General features: G+C 43.8%; 1 protein-coding gene and 1 long non-coding RNA gene across 2 annotated transcripts in view; one reads left to right on the forward strand and one right to left on the reverse strand.

The window, feature by feature from the left end:
* LOC121673497 (exportin-1) overlaps window positions 1-1,585 on the reverse strand; it is a 34,956-nt gene extending 33,371 nt beyond the window's left edge. Inside the window, exons 1-2 of the mRNA XM_042046830.1 lie at window positions 1,452-1,585; window positions 866-921 (exon numbers count right to left, since the gene is read on the reverse strand). The gene's annotated coding sequence lies outside the window, so the exon portion shown is untranslated. The remainder of the gene's footprint in view (window positions 1-865; window positions 922-1,451) is intronic.
* An 11,435-nt stretch (window positions 1,586-13,020) lies between these two features.
* LOC121673498 lies at window positions 13,021-19,693 on the forward strand. The gene is made up of 3 exons (XR_006019225.1): window positions 13,021-13,334; window positions 17,879-17,961; window positions 19,623-19,693. It is a non-coding gene; the product is annotated as an uncharacterized LOC121673498 (long non-coding RNA).
* Window positions 19,694-19,767: the final 74 nt, after the last annotated feature.

Consider the following 19,767-nt stretch of genomic DNA (forward strand, 5'->3'; position numbering starts at 1 on the left):
GCTGCATCACTTGTAAATCCCACCCAGGAGGGGTGAGTGGCTCTGAAACGCAGCGCACGACAAACGCGTTCGCATCACAGTCCACAAACCAGCAATGGCAACGAAACCGCCCCTTCCCCTCGCTCCTTCACACACACGTGAAGGAGAAGGACGAGACGGATTAAGTAACATCTGCCCGACACCTCGGAGCGTTCATTTTCGGTTGGAAATAACTCACACCCACCCAGCACGGCGGCCCTTCCCCAGCTCCTGCCGCAGCGCCCCGGCGGGCGGGCAGCGCCCTGGCTTCCGGGCAGCCGCTCCGGCTCCCGGCTGGGGCCGGCAGGGCCCCGGTTCCCGGCGGGGAACGGGCCCGGGCGGTGGGTCGGGCGGGCCGGGGCCCTGCGGAGCGCGGCGGCCCCGCAGCCCCTCCCTCCTCCTCCTCCTCCTCCTCCCCTGGGCTCCAGCCCTGCGCTCTATACAGGGCTCCCCACGTGATCCAGGCGGACGTTTCAATACTGCTGCACAGACACACACACACACAAAAAAATATTTCTGGAAACTTCCACTCCTAATAATTTACAGATTATGTCGCCGGGTTTGCCCGCACCCGATCCCAGCCTGCCCGGCCCCCTCCTAACGAAGAGCATCCCCCGCAGCATCCGTGGCTGCGCTCGGCCAGGCCGGGGATGCTCGTACCCCAAACCCCATCCAAGTGCACCCCCGCCCCTCAGGGCTTCTCCACGGGGTCCATCACATCTCTCCTAGCACAGGCCAGGCTCTGTGCCCCCCTGCACGGACACATCCCCCCCTTCTGCCCCCCAAAATCCCCCCCTCTGCCCCCCTTCCCGGTGCCCATCGCGACCCCCCCGCAACCCTCGCTTACCTACGGGTTTCTCACAGCCTCTTCCTTCAGAAAGTAGGGGCGGGCAAGCCAAGTTTCTAACCACCACACGCCACGAGAAAAAAAAAAAAAAGAAAATAAAAAAAGACCACCAAAAATAACCCCCTCCCAAAAGGAAAAAAAAAAAAACCAAAAACGGAAGGAGGGAAAAAAAAACCACCACAGAAGGAGGGAAAAAACCACCACGGCAGGAGGTGGGGGGGAAGGCGAGCGCTCCCTCCTCGGTGGTGGGTCGGGGTTAGTGGCGCCACTCCTCCCCTCGCAGCGTGCCCGGCCTGGCTGCACCAGGCGCCCGAAGCGGCCCCAGGGGCTCCGCTCTCGGCTCCGCGCCTTCCCCTCAGCCCGGGAAAGCGGCCGGCGCGGCGCTCCGGCCTCGCTAGTGCGGGGGGATCTACCCGGCTGCGCCTCCCGCGCCGCCCAGGCCCGGCCCCGCCGGCTCTCGCTGCCCCTGCGGCTGCCGCCCTCCCCGCCCGGCGCTCAGTTCGCCCCCATTCCCGCCGCCCCCCCCCGCGGCTCGCACTAAACTTCGCCCCCTCAGCTGCGGGTCCCCTACGAGCAGGTCACACACGCGGCAGCGGCGGCGGGGACTGAGCGCGGCGCGTCTCCCCCCTCCTAATGCCACAGGCTCGGAACCGGCTCAAACCGGTTCAGACTGGGAGATTCCATCTCGGTTTAGTTTTCAGCCCATGGCGCCGCGGAGCGTTTGGAAACCTCGGGGGCCCCGCCCATCCGCCGCTCCCATTGGCCCCGAGGCGTGCCGCCGCGAAGGCGGCCGCCACGTTGATTGGCTGAACGGGCTGTCAATCCGCTGAGCGCCTCGGATGGGCGGGGGGAGCGAGCGGCGGCGGGGGGGGGTGAGCAGAGGGGACCCGCCCCCTCTTCAGCAGCGCTTTGCGCGCTGAGGGGGGGGCCGCCGCTTTTCGATAGGCCGAGACGAGCTGTCACTCAAAGCGGCCCCGCCCCCGAGTTCGCAAAGCGCGGGCGCAGGCCTCGTCGCGCTCTCATTGGCCGGCGACGGTGGCGGCGTGACGCGCGCGCCTGAGCGCGGCTTTCGGGGCTGCGGCGGGAGGGGGCGGGAAAGGTGCGGCCGTTGGGCGCCCCCGGGCGCGTGCCTGAGGGGCAATGGCGGGAGCGAGGCGGGCGGTGCGTGAGGGGACGGGGCTCGGGGGGCTGGTCCGTGTGAGGAGAGGGCGGCCGGGGGGGCTCTTCTCAGTGAGTTGAAAGGGGTTGGGGGCCTCTCCGCAGTGAAGTGAAGGGAGTCGGGGGGCTTTCCTTAGCGAGCTAAAGGGGTTTGAGTGAAGGGGTTCGCGGGGCTCTGCTCAATGAGGTGAAGGGATAGATCCAGGGGCCTGGCCCGTGAGGGGAGGATGTTAGTGGAATTGGCCCGTGAAGGGAAGGGATTTGAGGAAAAGGGTTCGGGTCTCTGGTCCGTCAGGGGAAGGGGTTCGGGCACCATCCCGTTCGTGCTGAGGCGCTGTTTCTGGGGGAGTGCAGCGGGGAGATGGGGGCACCCTGTGTGAGGGGGCTCTATGGCAATGGCGAGCATTACCCCACCCGGTCTCTGTCTCTGGGAGGGAATGGAGTAGAATATCTCGCCGTAGAGTGGGCCCTGTGAGTAGGAGGGGCCAGCCCTGGGTGGGTGCTAGCCGTCCCTTACCCTGGCAGCCCTGTGCTCTCCACCAAAGCCCGTGCAGATCGCAAGTGAGGTGTGTCCCCCCTACGATGCCTCTGTCCATGAGGTGTCCAGCTTGCAGCTGCCCTCCAAAGTGCGCTTCAGGCAAGGCTGGCTTTAGATTTATCTAAGTCTCGAGCTGTGTGAGGTGTATTAGATGGCCAGACGGGAACAGGGCTTTTCAGTGGCGACGCAAACTCAGCAGGCTATGGTTGCATATCTCATCACTGCCTGAAGGAGCAGAGAACGTGCTTGCCAACTTTGATGTGGAAAAGCTCCTATCAGTGGATGTACTCTGTACCTACATATGCATTTCTTCAGAGTCTTACGTCCTTATTTGAAAAAGGCAACTTATGACTCACTTCTATGAGGAGGCTACTATTATGAAGTACTTCAATAGCCTTCCAGGAACAAACTTTCTTTCTCATCACTTAAATTGAAGCAGTTACTTTGTTTTTGGGATGGCGTTACACTGGTCAGTGAAACTTGTTATAGAAGGGATACTTTTGATTTGTGGAATGCCCTCTGGGTGGTTTCCAAAGGAAACTTTCTCTATAGCTTTGTTGAGGTGGTTCACCTGTGCTGTGGCTGGGAGTGTGGGAGGGATGCTTAAGCACTTTTGCACAGTTTTAAAAGGAAAAAAAAAATAGTGTGGTGTGTGGGCTACTCCAGAGTAGTGGAGGTCATGGCTAAATTACCACTGCTGTGAAGTTTGTGTCTAGCAGGCAGGTACTGTGCTGTTGCTAGTAAGTCGTAAGAAGGACGCTTAGCTATGTTTTTGAAGCCTTTGTTGGCTTTCTAACTTTACAGATAATGTGTGCTCAGCCATCTGGCTGCTGGATGGGGCTCAAAACCTGTATTTTTTCCACATGATTTTTTTGATCCATACCTTCTGTGTAATGCAACAGTTTAAAGTTAAGGCATCTGTCAACGCCAAAAGATTGCCAGTACAATGAAAACCATAACCTACTTGAATAAATAAATACAATTACACGTATTTACACTGTTCTGATTGCCTGACCAGTTGTAGAAGTGCTGTGGAGATTCCAGTTCCTCAGTCTTCATTTTGTGGGAGTGATCTATGTGGTTTCTTTACTTTCTTTCTGGGACAACTGGGGAAATGTGTTCAAATACACATTTGTGTTTTGGGCAGAATCTCAGAGGATGCAAGACCATGTAGTGCCAACTCAGATCCTGGGTGATGTAATACTGGCTTAATGTGATGTATTACTGCACTTAATTCCTCAGTTAAGTTTCTTGGGAAAAATTCTGCTGCATTTAAGACTTGAAGAGCTGGAATGTGAATGGTGTCTTTTATTTTTTATCATGCCTAAAAGGAACTGCATCCTGTTAACATCTGTGTCAGGGTGGTAACAGTGCTTTGTTTAATTCAGCTTGTTTGTCTTGCTCTCTTGGGTTGGCTTTTGCAGAGTGACTGTAATTGAAGATAGCACTGGAGCTGCTGGGATTGAATTTGAAAGTGATTCCAGTAGAGTGGTCAGGCATAGCAAGCTGTTGGTGGGTTAAGAGCAGGGCTGTAACTCTAGCACATAGAATAAACAGTTCCTAGGTGTGTGTTGATGTTCTAGCTAGCTCTGGTGTTCAAAACAAACTGATGTAAGAGACCAGAAAGTCAGATGCTTTTAACTCCTTCTGCTTGTGGTGAAGACTTGCTTCTATTTTCTTTTTGTGTGTGTAAGAGACAAATGTTTTAATCCTTAAATCAGTTTGTTAAATGAATGTTAACTATTTTGGGAGTAGATACAGCCTCACAATTACATCAGGTGTTGGTAATGCCCCAGATTGCAATGTGGTTTTAATAAATTGCAGGAGCAACAAACACAGCAGGGGTTGGCTCTGCCAGTTTGTTTACTAAATCCTGTGCCTGAGTAGGGGAGAGTTCCTGCCTCATCACTATCACTGCCTCTGTTATCTCAAATAACACATTAATTTTTTTTAGAAATAGCCTCCCTTGTCTTCCTGCAAGCTGTGGTCTGGGAAAACTGATCACTTCCCATCTCCCTTCTGTAAGGAGCCAGGTGAAAGTTGGTTCAGAAACTCAGGGCAGTCAGTAAAAAGCAGCTGCTTTAGCAGGATGGGTGTATCTGATTGCAACTTTTCTCCCACACATGCTATCAGGAGTTGTTGTAAGCTTGTGCTTGCTGTTTTGTTGCCACTGTTCCCTGTCTGTTGGCTCCTTTATTAGATGTTCAGTCTGGTATTTCAGCCTTGTTGGAATCAATAGAAAAATTTGCTTGGGTTTCAGGTCAGCAGTGTGGCCTGGTAGTAATAAAAGCTAACTGCACGCTAGGCTGGATCAAAAGGAACATAACCAGGACATCAAGTGAAGTGATTCTTTCTCTCTGCTGGTCTCTCAGCAGCTGCATCTGGCACACCATGGCTGGGTTTTTGTCCATCACTACAAGAAAGAGATGGAAAACCCTGTACAAGTCCAACAGAGCCCATCTCCAAGGTGGAGAAGGGACTGGGGGAACTGGGCTTCTTCATCCTGGGGAAAAAAAATGGCTGAGGGAAGACCCAGCAGCACAAACTAAAGTGGGGAGTGGGAACTCTATGGGCAGAATTAAATGACTAAGCTTTTGTTGTCTGTTTGTTCTTCACAAGGGCCCTACAATTTGTGGGAGTTTATACATTTTGAATGCTTGTCTAATCCCTGCACATGCTCTTCAGGGGTGATGGGGTGGGCCACCAAGGTCTGAGAGTGCCACAAAATAAAGGTTATATGGATGGGCAAGCAGTGCTTGCTAGCTTTCACCCTGAAGTTAGAGAGCTCTTCCTCTTACCTTTTATGCAGGAATTTTTACTCTTTAAAGCTTTTTTTGTTTGTTTTTGGACACCCTTCCTGTAAATTTACTTTAGCAGATCATCTCCTTTAGCTGTGGTCGATTTGGTTTTTCAGAACCAGTATGATTTTCTTGGGTGGTGTGCCAGCATTAGGGATTGTGCACCCAGGAAAGCTGGGCTTCTGATAGCAGGAGGAGGCATACAAATAAGAGAAAAATATCAAGTTGGTGTCATAATTTCTTGACTGGTGAAGTAGGACTTGTAAATGGAAAGACCAGGGAAGGGAGAAAAATAGGGCTGGGGAAAAAAGGCAAAGAGAAGGCAGGTGTTGAGTGAGGCTGAAGTGAAAGGAATGAGGCATTCAGAGGAAATTGCCAGCTGTAAATTTTCAAGGATGTCTGGGCAACACACAACTAAAACAATCTGTTAATGTCATGAATGTCATTGTAAACAGCTCCAGCCTCCACCTCATCTTTCAGGAAAGGCCCTTTCCCCATCCGTGCCTTTGTGGGGGGTGTGTCCTGACTGCAGAGTTTTCACTTTACCATGCTGTGTCCATTGCCAAAGATTTCTTCTTAAAGCAGAGAAAGATGCCTTGTAGTTTCCACTTTCTCCTGCAGCTGTCCCACTTAGTTCTGGGATTATTGACATGATAGGACCAGGAAATATGTTTGGCTAATGAAAGGAATGCAGAGAATTTGTTCTGTCCTTCCACTCTTGCTTCATGTCATTCTAGAAATGGCAGAACTAATCCTGCCTGAGCATCCCTCTTCTCATTGAGCATCTGCTGCCATTCTTAATTGATTTATTTTCTTTGGGAGAGCTTCTAATGTACTTCTTTTTTTCTTTAATTACTTTTGTTTGATTCCACTTTTACTGTGCCTTTGGCCAAACAAATTTTGCATTTATTTGCTTTTATTCTTATGTGGAAGAAAGCAACTGGTCTGTTTTGATGAATGTCCCAGATCAATGATTGCAAGGAGGCTGGATGTAAGAAGAATAATAACAACGTTTGCAGATGATCTTAAGTCAGGTGTTACAAACACAAGTAGGAATAAATAATACAACAATCTAAAAATCTTGGAAACAGGAAATTGAATGTAACTGAGTGGAGAGGAGAAATAAAAACTGATGTGTCCTTGGGAAGGAAAAAATGAGAAGTTCTGTCCAAGGGAAAACTTGAAAAATAGAGCTCAGGGAGAAAGTGGAGAGCAAATTAGTTATTCCTTTGCTGGTGACAAGGCAATGGAAAGGACAACATAATTAGGGAGTATCTGTGAGCATTTCTTGGAACAGCAGCAGGGCAGTGGCCTAAAGTAATTTTAGAGCACTCAAAGAATATTTTAACTAAAGCCGGGTATCTCATTATCAGTGTGTTGTAAATAGATGGGCACAATTTCAGAGATGATTGGTAATTAACACTTGAGAGAGTAAAGGTTTGAAATGTGTAGAACATGGTAGGAAATGTTAGGAAATGAAATATCTGAGGAAAAACTGGATAGGGGTCTATTCATCAATAAACTTCCTAAAGTGATGAACTGTAAACACAGTTTATGAATATTTTGAGATAATTAAAATAGCTCTCAATAAGGATTAGGCATTAAACTTCAGACTGTAGAGTAACTTTTCACATTATGTACCAATCCATAAAAAACAGATTCTAAGAAGGAAGTGAAAAAAACCACTGGGAGAAAACACTGTATATTGCAAGGAACAAATTCTCCATCTGCAGTCTTTTAAAGATGTCATCTTTTTGGTGTCTCACTGATAACTGAATTCTTCTGTTAGCCAAATCTTGCTTTCCACATTCATGTGAATTGTGCTGATGCTGAGATGAGGTCAGAAGACAAAGGTAAGAAATTTCCCCCTTCCTCTAGTAAAGTTCAAATAAGTGAGTTTACAAAATTTTTACTGAGAAAACTCTTTAACATGGGACTCTGCATGTAAACAAGTGAGCACAGTGAGCTATCAATACTGCTTTTGCATTGTATACCTATAAAGTAATACTCCTAACTTAAGAGAAGTCAGCTGTTCTTCAAGAACTGTTTAACTGTAATAAACTCAGCACAAATTCTGTCAGGCTCAGCTTTAGGAACAATTCTCGAATCTGCAGCTGTGAACCATCTTCTGTGATGCTGTGACTGTCAGAAAGATGGTGTGAAGTTTGCTGAGCTGTTCTGCTGACGCAGGCACTACCGTAAAGCCATGTTAATAAAACCTTGCAAGGAGGCAAACCCCAAGCTGTCACCCTTCTGTTAAACCAGATCTGGTCATCTCTGAAACATTCACCGGTTCTGAAAGTGTTGGGGGTTTTGTTTGTTGGTTTTGCTATTTTGTTGGTTTGTTTGTTTTTTACTTACCTGCTTTGGATGTAATAACTTCGCTTTATTTTTTTGGTCTAACAAACTTTTAAAGGACCTTAAGGGCTTTTTTAAGGAAAGGTAGGTAGTAGGATTTGTGTTCCAAAACAGCAATCAAACTGTAAAGGTTGAGGAATGTGAGATAAAATATTCCGTAGTGTCAGTGCTCTAAATGCCATTGGCAGAGACTATTGATTCTCCCCAATAAACTTTACACGGTGTTAAATCTAAGAATTGTCTCTGGGCAATTGTCTGTTACTTAGGTCCACTTTGTATTTGAAACGGAACTGCTAACTTCATTGTGGTAATGTCTTTATTTGGAGCATTACTCGATCTTTTAGCTTTTGAGGCAACAATCTTTTCTCTCTAACAAGTAAAATAACTCCAGATGGCAATTGAGGAATAGATCCACCAAAGATCAATGTTTTGTCTTCAGTACGTTCTTAATATTTACAAGATTGGTGAAGCCCTGTCCTCTCTATGATTTAGTGGGCATGTGATAACTTTCAGTCATTATTCTGATTTAACCTGAGAAAACTCTACTTTATATCCAGGGGTAACAGTAATGCCCCTTCTGGAGTAACAGCCAGTCTCTTGCATCCTTCTGTACCTGGAATTGTGGATCACAGGATATGAATCCAGGGTATTAATGTGAGTGTGGTAGATGTCACTTCCATGATAATTGGTGGCTTTAGTGGCTGCCGAATTTGTAAACACATCAGGATAAAATACAGGTTATAGCTCCAAGTGAGACTGTTTTATAACTGATTTATCTCAGTCCAGTCTCAGCTTTATAACTGAGCCTAAGTTCCAAACTGTCCCTCAGCATTTCCAGGTGTTTTTATTGCATTGCCTTTACCTTCCATGTTGTTGCACGTACAACTTGGCTATCCTTTCCCTTCTATAGTGAATAGCCTTGAGATTAAAATGTATTCCCCAAGTGATGAACATAGGGCTATCATTCCAAAACAAGCTCCTTTAGCTTGCTCATTTTGGAAATCAGCAACACCTTTTTCTTTGGAAAAAGAAAGAGGTAGAAGGATGGAAGGAGTAGAAACTAAATCACTATTTAGGTCTTTCTTGGAGAGGTGATACTAAGAAACAATTTGGAGGAAGCTGCAGCTTTCAGTTTTGGGCAAATAACAGGAAGGAAAAGATCTCACATCCTTCCCAAGGGTTTGAAGATGAGCTTGTAGCTTTTTGAATGTATGTAATATGTACACAATCATCATCCAATTCATTAGGCTTCTTGGTTATTATTTTTCTCATATTTTCACAGTAAACTCCTTGATTTTAGGTATGGGGGTTTTTTGTTTGAGCTTTTTGTGTCTTTTCACTCATTTCTCTATTTCAGTCCATAAATTATTGTTCACCCTTTGGCAAGCTGTATTTTTAAAATGCTGCTCTCTTCTGTCATACCTGTGGCTAAACTTAGTCTTTGATCACGTTCCTTTGTGGCTGGTCTTTTCCACTGTGAAGGGAAAATTAGAACTTAAAAAAAAAAAAGTATTTCTATCCTTAGAATCCTTTGTCCCCTGTGAGCATCCCTGGGAGAATTTTATTTTAAGGGAGCATCCCTGCAAGCTCTGTGTTCAGGTAGCAATATGCAATTTTGTAGCCAGGGTAGAATGAGAAATTGGCATCACAGACTGAAAATGACAGGGCTGCCAAAGAAGCTGCCACACATTCCTCATGTGACAGAGGTCACTACGCTTCCGAGGGGGATATCAGTGACACCTTCCATGGCAAAAGCCAGCTTCACTTCCCCCTGTAGTGAAGGATTAGGTCAAAATACCTCCAGTTACTTCCCAAAATGTGAAAGATGCTGGTATAGGTGATCAATTTGTCTGTGTGGATGGACAGGCCTTTTGTCATTCCCTCTTGCCTTCTAGGACTGCAGAAAAGATGCTGGACGTGTTTTCTTGCTGGGGAATTAGACCTCAACGATTTGGGAAATGCAGGTCTTGAGAGCTGCCTGCACAAAGAAAATGGGTAATTAGAAGCATGTGTTGTGCTGTGAGTTCCAGGGAGCTGTCTGGGCCAGAGTGAAAGGCTGGATTAGCACAGTGTGACAGCGCTGTACAGATGCAAACCTGGGGTGCCTTTAACCACTCTAACCTCATTGCAAACTTAGTTGAAAACAGGGGAGTTTTATTGATAGGGTCTCCAGTTTGATGATTTTTCCCCTGGCAGGATCTTAGATGAAGATTTATATTTACATATGATTTTTTTTTTTACCAGACTGTTGCCCAAACTATTTCTGAAAACTGACTTTTTATAAAGTAAAACTAAACTATTGCCATTTGACTCCAGCTGAAGGCAAGAAATATGGTATGATTTAGTCAAGTGTCACCTAACAGCAAATTAGCCTTAAACCCAAATTAATATATCCTGGATTGTAGATGGAAAAGGATTTTGGGTTAGTTTCAAGATGCCTGTCAGATACAACTCACAAAGGTGGAAAAAGTTTCTAGGACAATGGACATGAAATAAAATTGCACTTTTCATCTGCCAAGTCCTTCATTCTTGCTCTGTTTAAAACTGATATTGTGGGGAGTTAGCAAAATACTTTGTGATGAGTTTCAGCCAAACAAGCTTGTGGCTATGGCCAAGTAATGGAGAACTTTTATACTGATTTTTTTTTTTTTTTTTTTTTTTGGTAAAGGGGTTCTCTGAGTTTGATGAAATACCCTATAAAATCTGTAGCTAAAAATAGAGAAGCCACCTCCTCTTACAGCAGAGATGTTTTGTGCTTAATGCTTTCCCTCATGAAAATAATCAGCATGTAATGCTAGTATTTTTAGTACTAGATTTTTATACAGAGGGGAGAAAGGCATTCTGCTTGTGATACTCTAAAGATCACTCTTGTATGATCAATAATCCATTAGCAGGAATCTCTGTTCCATTTAACATCACTAACAAGTTTTTCAATCCCTTCCAAGTGTAAAGCAGGACAGAGAAGTAATCTGGAAGGTTGAGCTGTGGAGGAAGTCAAAATAGCACCAAAAATAGTTTAATATAAAGGTACTTAGCAGAAACCACATCTAAAGCGCCTTATTTTTAATACAAAATGTCTTGTAAGCCTGCCTGTGCCTGCTGTCCAGCTGAGAGGCACAGTGAGGGCACTTCTTCAGTAAAGAGGGGAGTATCATGGCCATGAATCTCTGCTTTACAGAGGTTTATTACACCTCACTCCTCAGAAGTATGAAATGTATCCAGCCTGGAGGAGCAAATAATGGCAAAGGATGACACAAGTACTTCAGAGTTTTTAGCTGTGACTGGCAGGATGTCCAGCCTTGATGATTTAATAGATAACGTGGTGGACTGGTGACCATGAGTTGCATCTAGTGTTGGTTTGGGATTATCACTTTACTATCATTTGGGACAGCAATTTAAGGTCAAATCCTATTTTTCCCTGCATGAAGAATTCTGCTATGTCCTTATGCACGGGAAGAAGTGTAGGAAAAGGAAATCTTCCTATGGATATTACTGTTTGGCGCAATCTAAAATATATCTAATGGCTTTTGGTTTTTTCTAGAGTGAGAAATCAAGCTTGAAAGCAAACCAACAATAGAGACATTCATGGTTTGCTTTTAAAAAGCCACACATTGTCCTATCTTATTCAAAGCAGAATTTTTCTAATAACCAAGTTCTCGGAGTCTGTTTCCAAAGTTATGTAATAAAAACAATTGTCACATCTATTATGATAGTCTAGACTAGACACAAAAGGAGAACTCTGGGGCAAGCATGGAGATTTTCTCATGGAAACAGATAACGGGAAGACTAAAATCTATTCTTCAGCTCTTTTAAATAAGTAGTCTAATCTCTAACCTTTCAGAATAGTTCAGTTGTTTTCTTGGCTGGGGGGAATTGGCTGCAGTAGATTGTTCTAGAAGAAAATGTGCCATTGTCAGCCCTCCTCTGCTGGGTGGGTGATAAGGGCCAGTAAAAGCCCTGTGTTGTCTCCCAAGTAATCCAGAAGCAAGGTTTTTCCTCTCCTATATGGATCCTTGTGTATGTGAGATAGATTAATGGCTTGTCACAGGAACACAAACCAAGCTATCAAGTTTAGCTGGAATGAAATGGTTCTATTTTCTGAAATCCTGAATGGAACAGATTTTCCTAGTGGGAAACAAAGACATCTCCTCAGCTGACGCTGTGTTGCCTATAGTGAGAATCAGAGAACAACATTGCAAGAGGGGCCTGGATTTGTTTGCATCTTCCCATCCTGGTCCTACACTTCCCTCTGCCTCCTGCCCCCAGGTGGAGGGAGGTGCACGTAAGGCCAGGGCTGCCAAATCAGAAGTTTCTATTGCGAACTCACCCTGCATAACAGCAGTAATTTATGAGCTGGGGCCCATTGCAGATACAAACCGGGTCTCAAGGGGGATGGGAATTTGTTCGTAAGTGCTGGTATTTGGGTCAGAAGCCTGATAGAAGGGGACAACACAACCCATCAAGTTTGGGAGGGGGAGCTGTGAAATGTTACAGCAGCGGGATCATCCCTTGTGGCTTCTGGTAATTAGATAAAATTTGCTGATTAATGAGGCCATAGTTTCGCATAGGCTTTAAGCCAGCACTGAAATCTCACCTGACAAAAGTGATTAGTTTTTACCTGGATATGGAGCACTGTGGCTGTAGAAAACATTTTTTCCAGTAGGGATGAGTATGGAGCTAGGATTAAGTGGGAAGGGGGGTGCAGGACATGTATGTTCCTGGAATTTGGGAATACAATAAAAATGAGGGGAAAACAAGATAAATGTATTCTCTTGCTTTTGAAGCTTTTTATCTTCTCAGTCTTTCTCTTACTCAGATCTTTTGCTGTACCTTCCTTTTTAGGTTAGGTGAGGACATTCCCAAGCCAAAGGCCACCTGGTTGGGTAGCGATGTGATGTTTGCTCTCCCTCCTTCACACTGAGCCAATTGTACGAAATACAAGCCAGTATGAACTCCCCTCAAAAATATACAGCTAAAAAGCCAAGTTACATTCAAATACACATAAAGTCATTTCAGATGCACAGGGAAGTTTTAAATTAAAAATCTAAAATTATTAAATCAAAACCTTTGACTTCAAGGGATGTAATTTATTTTTTCTACAATGTATTGTCCAGAGTATTCTCCTTTGGGCAGCTTAAAACTTCATTAGTATATGTAAATAATTAGCAGCCTGGCCTGATGGCATGAAGATTAAACTAAAGGTACATATTGCTGGTCTATGGGATAGATACAGAACCAATACAAACAGTGTGCATGGAGTGCTATTTTTTGTGTAGTTACTACAACTGCAACACTGAGAAAGCCAATAGGAAATCGTTTTTGGATATAGAATATAAAGTGTATCTCAAGGGATGTGAGAGAGACATGATGGGTTGAAAATGGAAATCTTAATACAGTAGAAACTGTGAAGGGGACAGTTCTGTACAGATTTAGTAATTTTCCCCAATTTTTTATCTTAAAAAATTATAATTTTTTAGTGACATTGATCTTTTTCTTTCAGTTCCACCAATCTTGTAGGTGGAGTGGAAGTTGGCACTTGGAATATTTCTTACTCTAGTAGGAGGAAAGAACAGTGAGAGCAAGGGACAAGAGCTTAATTGTTACACTGCTGCCTAAGGTAAGGGTCGCAGAAAATTACTTTTCCTGTAGCTGAGCAGGGTTGGTGGCACTCACAGGTTCTGGGTGCAGCCCAGTGCTCAGCAGAAATGTGATGACTGTGTCAGAAATGACACGAATGTGTGGTGAGGAGGCAAACTGGAGGTCAGGAATCCAGGGAGTCCACTCAAGTCAGGCACAGCAGGGGCAGGACTGAGCACAGACCTCAGGGAAGAACCAGGGAATTCAGCCTGAGGTGAAATGTGTCAGTGGCTCTTCAGGGCAGTGAGGGCCCATTGATGCACTCAGGATCCAAACAGACTCTGAACTTCTCAAGGTAGCTTTTATTAGCAGAATTGCTTTTTGTATAGGGGGGAAAAACCTACTTTGCACTTGGATTAAACTTCAGCCACTTTAATTTTCACCCCAGCAGAGCTCCCTGTTACAGACAGATGAAGCAGTGCCAAGTGCTCTCACTAAAAACACCTGAACAGCATATTCTTTGTAGAAAGCTTACCCTTCCTATTAATTGAGGTTAATTGTAGCTTTGCAATTGCTACCCACAAGAGGAAAAGAAGAGTGTTTCTACCTCTGAGCTATAATTTGTATTTATAAGTTTTTACCGTGATTGAAGGTACCACAAGTTTTAGGCCCTGGTAGTTGAAGGCACAGTGCACACACAGAGCCAAAGACTGATGACATCCCCCCCCAAAAATTTACCAAGTCAGAAAATAGAGGAAAGAAGTCTCACAGCATCCCCACAAAGTGAGAGTTGAGAAGTCTGTGGACTCTGGCTTGCTCATGCTTGCAGAAGAAATATTTTTGACCTGAAACTGTGAAGTCAAGCATGTTTGCTACAAGACCATTGCCACAACAGGTGAGATGGTAGCCTTGGAAGGCATCCAAAATCAATGTGTTTCAGGGAGAAGCTGGCAAGACTCCAAAGAAATAGGTTTTAGTCTACTTTTGGGGTGGTTGTTCCTCTGGAGGTTGTAGCCAGCATTTATCAATTGAATTATTTTGCATTTATTTTCATTGTTCTGAGACAATAAATTCTCAGTGGCAAGAGTTGCTCAAATACTGTAACTATGGCATTTATTTCCCTTCCTTGGCTGGAGAAAAGCCCTTTAGTTTGTAATCTCTCTTTGAATAGTAGTCTGTGACCCAGGGAAGCTAATTTCAGCAGCAATAAAGGCTGTGTCTTTTGTGCCTTCAGAAAATAAAATTTTGAGGACCTTGGAAAATTTTTGGAACTTGACCAATCTGCAAATTCAATATGCCTATTTCTGTCTCCCAGTGTTGGGAGAAGGAACCTCTGAAGTCTTCTCAGGGACCTAGAATATCTTTTATTTTTTTGCTAACCTCCCTTTGTAATGTAGTTCATATTTCCTCTGTTGATACAGAGAATTTTACTGAAGTTTTGGGAGGATAGTTGTTCCATTATTCGTACTGGAAGAAAACTGCCCACCAAATCTTCATGTATGGCATTTCTGTGTCCTGGAGGGGGCTGTTCAGCCAAGTTTGTAAGGAAATGCCCAATAACAAGGGTATTTTACTGCTGAGCTGAGATAAATCATCAGCTCCATCATCTTGTGGCTAAAACACGTGTGAATCTAGTAATTATTTTTGTCAGCCAGCCCTTTGTGCTTTCCATCTCAGCAATGCTCATTGTCAAATAGCAATTTCACTTGTTAATCCTCCTCCTATCTCCTGCTGAGGTTGTCTTGTTGGCCTGTTTCTGATCCAGCATGTTCCTTCTTCTTTAGACAATGGGATTTGAGTGTTGTTCAAACCTTTTCCCAGTTGCTTTCTTGTGGGGTTAGAAAAACCCCAAAAAATTCTGGCTTATGGAGATTCACCGACTGCAAATCTGCCCTTAGATAACTACTGATGCAAAATTCCAACTTGCATTTTGAAGTAAGGGGTTAGGGATGTCGATGTTTTACATTTCACTCCTCTGTCAGCAGTGTTAGGATCCTGGTCTGTGAAATTCCAAGTCTGTCCTGTGAATCTGGGCTTATAATCACAGTGCAAACCTAGCTAAGGCATTCCCATACTCTAAGTGCTTTCAGGTTATCCATGCTCCAATCCATTTCTGTTTTTATATGGACATCTTCATGAGATACAAAGATACTCTTGGTGCAGCCATCAGAGAAGTGTCCGCTGCTACCACTTCCCTTGACTCCTAAAGATACCCAGTTTGTCTGGTTTAGTTTGTGCTCTACTTTCTATCCCCATCAGGAAATCACCACTGACAGGATGCCTGGTTAGGAGCAAAACCTCAGCCCTGTGTGACCCTTGTGCTGCCTTGGAGAGGAGCAGTGACAGTTTGCTGAGTCTGGAAACACATTTCTCTTATCTCCAGGGCAAGTACAGGGACTGTTGCCTGCTTCCACCGTGGAGGACTATCAGTACTGTTCCATGTTGGTTACAGACATGACTAATCCCTCTTACTACTTCTTCCTCCCCCCTGCCCCAGAACTGCCAACTAAGCTTTTTCTATTATCATTCTCTAATATGTTTAAATCAAATGGAGGCGGGTTACTATAAACAGCCCTTCTAGCAGGTGTACTCAGTGCAGCTCATTTCAGCAGAAAAGCGTTGCAGAGAAATTGTGAGTCAGGTGGAGAGGCAGCATAGAGCTCCTGTCAGGAGGGAATTCACATGTCCTGGAGACAGACAGATATTTGCCTTGGCTTCCTGTTCACTTTATCACTGACTCCCTCCTCAGCCCTTTGTGGGATGATCATAACTGTGAAGGCTGCTGTCATCGCCTTCCTAAGCAAACCAGCCCTTCAGAGCGGGAGCAATTCCATTCCGTGAGTCTGTACCTCCTCCATGGTGAGTTTTAAGATGATATGCAGTGAGAAGGGGACAAGGAGGTAAAAAGCTTTGTGTACAAAGGGTATAACTGGTATTTGACACCCCCAAGTTCTCTAGGGTCTCACTTCTCTAGCAGCAAACGTGGTCAACAATCACAAGCGACATTTTTCCACTTGTCACTCCCAGACAGAATCACAGACTGGTTTGGGTTGGAAGGGGCTTTAAAGCCCATCTAGTTCCAACCCTCTGCTCTGGGCAGGGGCACCTTTCCCTAGATACCCTTGTGCATATCTGAACTGCTCAGGAATTAAGGCAAACAGCCCAGCTGTCCATACCAGCAATAAAACTGGGGTATTTACCTCAGAAAATGTTGTCACAACATTGATTTGGGAACATGACACTAAATTTCATTAAGTCATTAGCTGTGCTAACTTGGTTTCTTTACAGTGGTGGGCATATCTTTTATTTCTGGGTTCATCTGTAAAATTGTTACCATCCAAATATTGTCTAGGCAAACGTCCCAGACTAAATTGTCCCACATTTAATCAGCTGGGCCTCATGCCTAATCTGGTATGAGCAGGGTTTGGTGTGGAACAGTTCTTCCATTGCTGGCTGCATATTCCCTGTTCTCCCCTTGCATCACATCTGAGCATGTGGCACAGCCTGGGTTGGGTCAGCAGGGAACAAACCTGCCAAAACCAAATTTGCCTTTCAGATCAACCTGTTGATCTGATCTGCACAATCACTGGATTTCATGAGGGGTGGGAGAGAGAGAGACAAGCACTGCCTGGTGCTTTGCCTGCCTGGAGTTGTCCTGGACTGGAGGAAAAATTAAGATGTTCTTACTATGAGTGTTTTGGTCCAGGAGTTCCTGGCTTAATGCAGAAAAACATTGTTGCTTGTATATTCCAGCCCATTAGACCTGGCTGCTTCTTTGTTTTTCATAATTATTTGATAAATTACTTTCTATTAAAATAATTAAACCATGAATCTTCACGTTATTTACAGTTTTTCTCATGTTATTAACCTATAATTTGACAAAGAGATATGAGCATAATTTACCATATGATTGCATAGCTTCTAATGTGTCCTTCTGCAGTGAATAGCAGCTATTAAGCTAAGTGGTTTGCCCTGTAAAATGACATGATGTCATAATATTTCTCTGAAAACACAAAATTAAGTATCATTAAATCCTATAATTAGGTAACTATAGGTTATATTTGCAACTTTAAAAATGGAGTCAGGCAGCCGGATTCTTCTTTCTGCAGCATTCCAGGAATTCTGTCAAAACTGCACAAGAGCAAGTGTTGTGCTTTACAGAACATCAGCTGCTTCCCCAGCCCTGTATTTCAGTGTAATTCCCTTTTTGTTCTCTTTCCAGGAACTGGGGTTTTCCAACATGTGTGGAACAGCAAAGCAACTGTTCCAGGAGTGTGTATATATCTTTTTAAATAATAAAAACTATTTTAGTGTCTATTTTTCTTGTTCTTTAGAAACCATGTGGATTTCATAGATGATAGTGTGTGATTGATTATAAACTATCCATTTTTTTACTTCAGACAAATATTTAGGCCCCTTTTTTTCCTTGTCAGATTTTCTTAAAGTTTTTGGCAGGTTTGATTATGTGCTGTTTCTTTTACATCTTTATCTAGTTTTAAAATAAATGGTTGCTTTTTTGGGTGAATTTAACCTGATTTGTATTACTTCTACCCTTCAAATTTATTATTTTTTTTATTTTCTAAGGCACACAATATTTTAGCGATTGCTGTAATTAATTGATGTCTGGTGTTTCTCCTCGTTATCTATATTCCCTTTTACCTGTGAAGGTATGTAATGTAGCTGTATGTATATAGTATAATTCTTGTTCAGTGCTACATATATTTTAAGTTTTTTTAGAACAAACTATTAATTTAAAGGTTATAAGGAGTGACTGCCCTTACGTTAGAGGGATGTATCACAGCACTATTTTGAAGGGTGAGTCTCTGCTTCTGAGACACTGCAATAAATCTGGTGATGGATACAGTGAAATAAATGGTTTGTGCCATCTACTGGTGCCGGTGGGAGCTGCGGGTCGGCTCAGAGCCGGAGTTGTGACTGACTCAAGTGTGCGGTGTGGGAAAAGAAGGAAACTCGCTGTAAATAACTAGAATACTGCTTAATATTTTATGTCTCTCAGCGCTAACTAATGTTAAATTGAAAGTGCAAACTCATACATTAACCCTTTTCCCATCCCTGCCTTCCCAACCGCGCCCTGCAACTTTATCCCTATTCTTCCAGACTCTGAAAACTTTTTTTTTTACAGGAAGGTCAGTCATATTTTAACAGAATGGAACAATCCAAGCTGATGGTGTAGACTGTGCTGTGAATGTGAGCTTGGTTTGTCTAGACCTGTTACAGGGAGCCATCCCTTTCTATAATAATTCCTAATTACAATTTATGTCATGATCACTTTACGTGAGTTTAACCTGCCCAAACACATTCTGCCTGATGGATTTTTCTCTGACATTTGTTCTCTTGTTAAGCCTGGAGTTATAAAGCTGCTGGGAGGGGAGACTCCAGCCTAACTCAGTTCAGGGTTGCATAAGGCCTTTTAGCTGAAACCTCTTTGTATCCTACAGCCTCATAATAGGCTATTGTATTTTCTGGGGTTTTTATAAGGCTCAGATGTCACACTCAATCCGTGGTTGTTTCAGTATCATCAGTGTTATCACTGGTGTGTTTAATACATTTGGTGTACATTCTGATTGTAAATATTATTTGTTCTTTCATTGCTGGTTTTTATTTATCTCTCAAGGGCATAAACAGCGGATCCACAAATGCTCCAGTGTCCCTCTGGTTAAGGTTGTTCTGTGCAGAGGGAGAAAATCCAAGAGATTATTTGTGGGGGAAAAATCCTTTTACACTTTTAGAAGGTTGTGTGCTTCAGTATTATGTTCAAGGGTCCAGAATCTTTACTTGCTTACACACTCAAGAGCTCATTCCCAGATGAAGTGTAGTCCACAGGAGAGACACCTGGCCTAGAAATGAGGACTCTCTGGGTCTGCTTCAAGTAAAACACAGTTTACCCTGTCCATAAGAGAGGTATTTACCTCATTTGCAAAGGGCTTTTATTTGTTGGTTAAAAATACTGTATAAGCAGCTAGTAGTGTATTTTTGTGCTGCTTTTGATACATACAGTTAGTGATCTAGTTGTATATACTTTGAAAAGTTGGATGGGCAGGATATTAAAATTCTTTAATTTGGAATTGTCTAAAAGCATATGCACGTATTAAAACATATTTCCTGGTACAGGTACAAAAATCAATACAGTAAATTAGTTTGATTTTAGATTGTACTTCAAAGTGTAAAGATCAATTTAAGCAGAAATGGTATTGCTTTCAGAAAAGCATGGTTTTATCCAAGTGTGAAAAGTTGGATTAAATACAGTGATATAGAAAATATTAAAATACTCAGCTTTTTAATATTTCAATTTTTTCTTCTCTTGCAGGTAAATGCCCCAGAAAATCATCTTTGCTTTTTTTGTGACCCACTGTTATGCCTGCAAAAGCAAACTGCAGTAAGTGCACAGTTAACATGAATTTTCATGGGGGGGAAAATAGTTAATTATTGCAACAGTACAGCAACTATGATCA

Source organism: Corvus kubaryi, unplaced genomic scaffold (assembly GCF_017639235.1).
Source record: "Corvus kubaryi isolate FWS band 111438036 unplaced genomic scaffold, C.kubaryi_AGA036_p1.0 65463, whole genome shotgun sequence".
Lineage (NCBI taxonomy): Eukaryota > Metazoa > Chordata > Aves > Passeriformes > Corvidae > Corvus > Corvus kubaryi.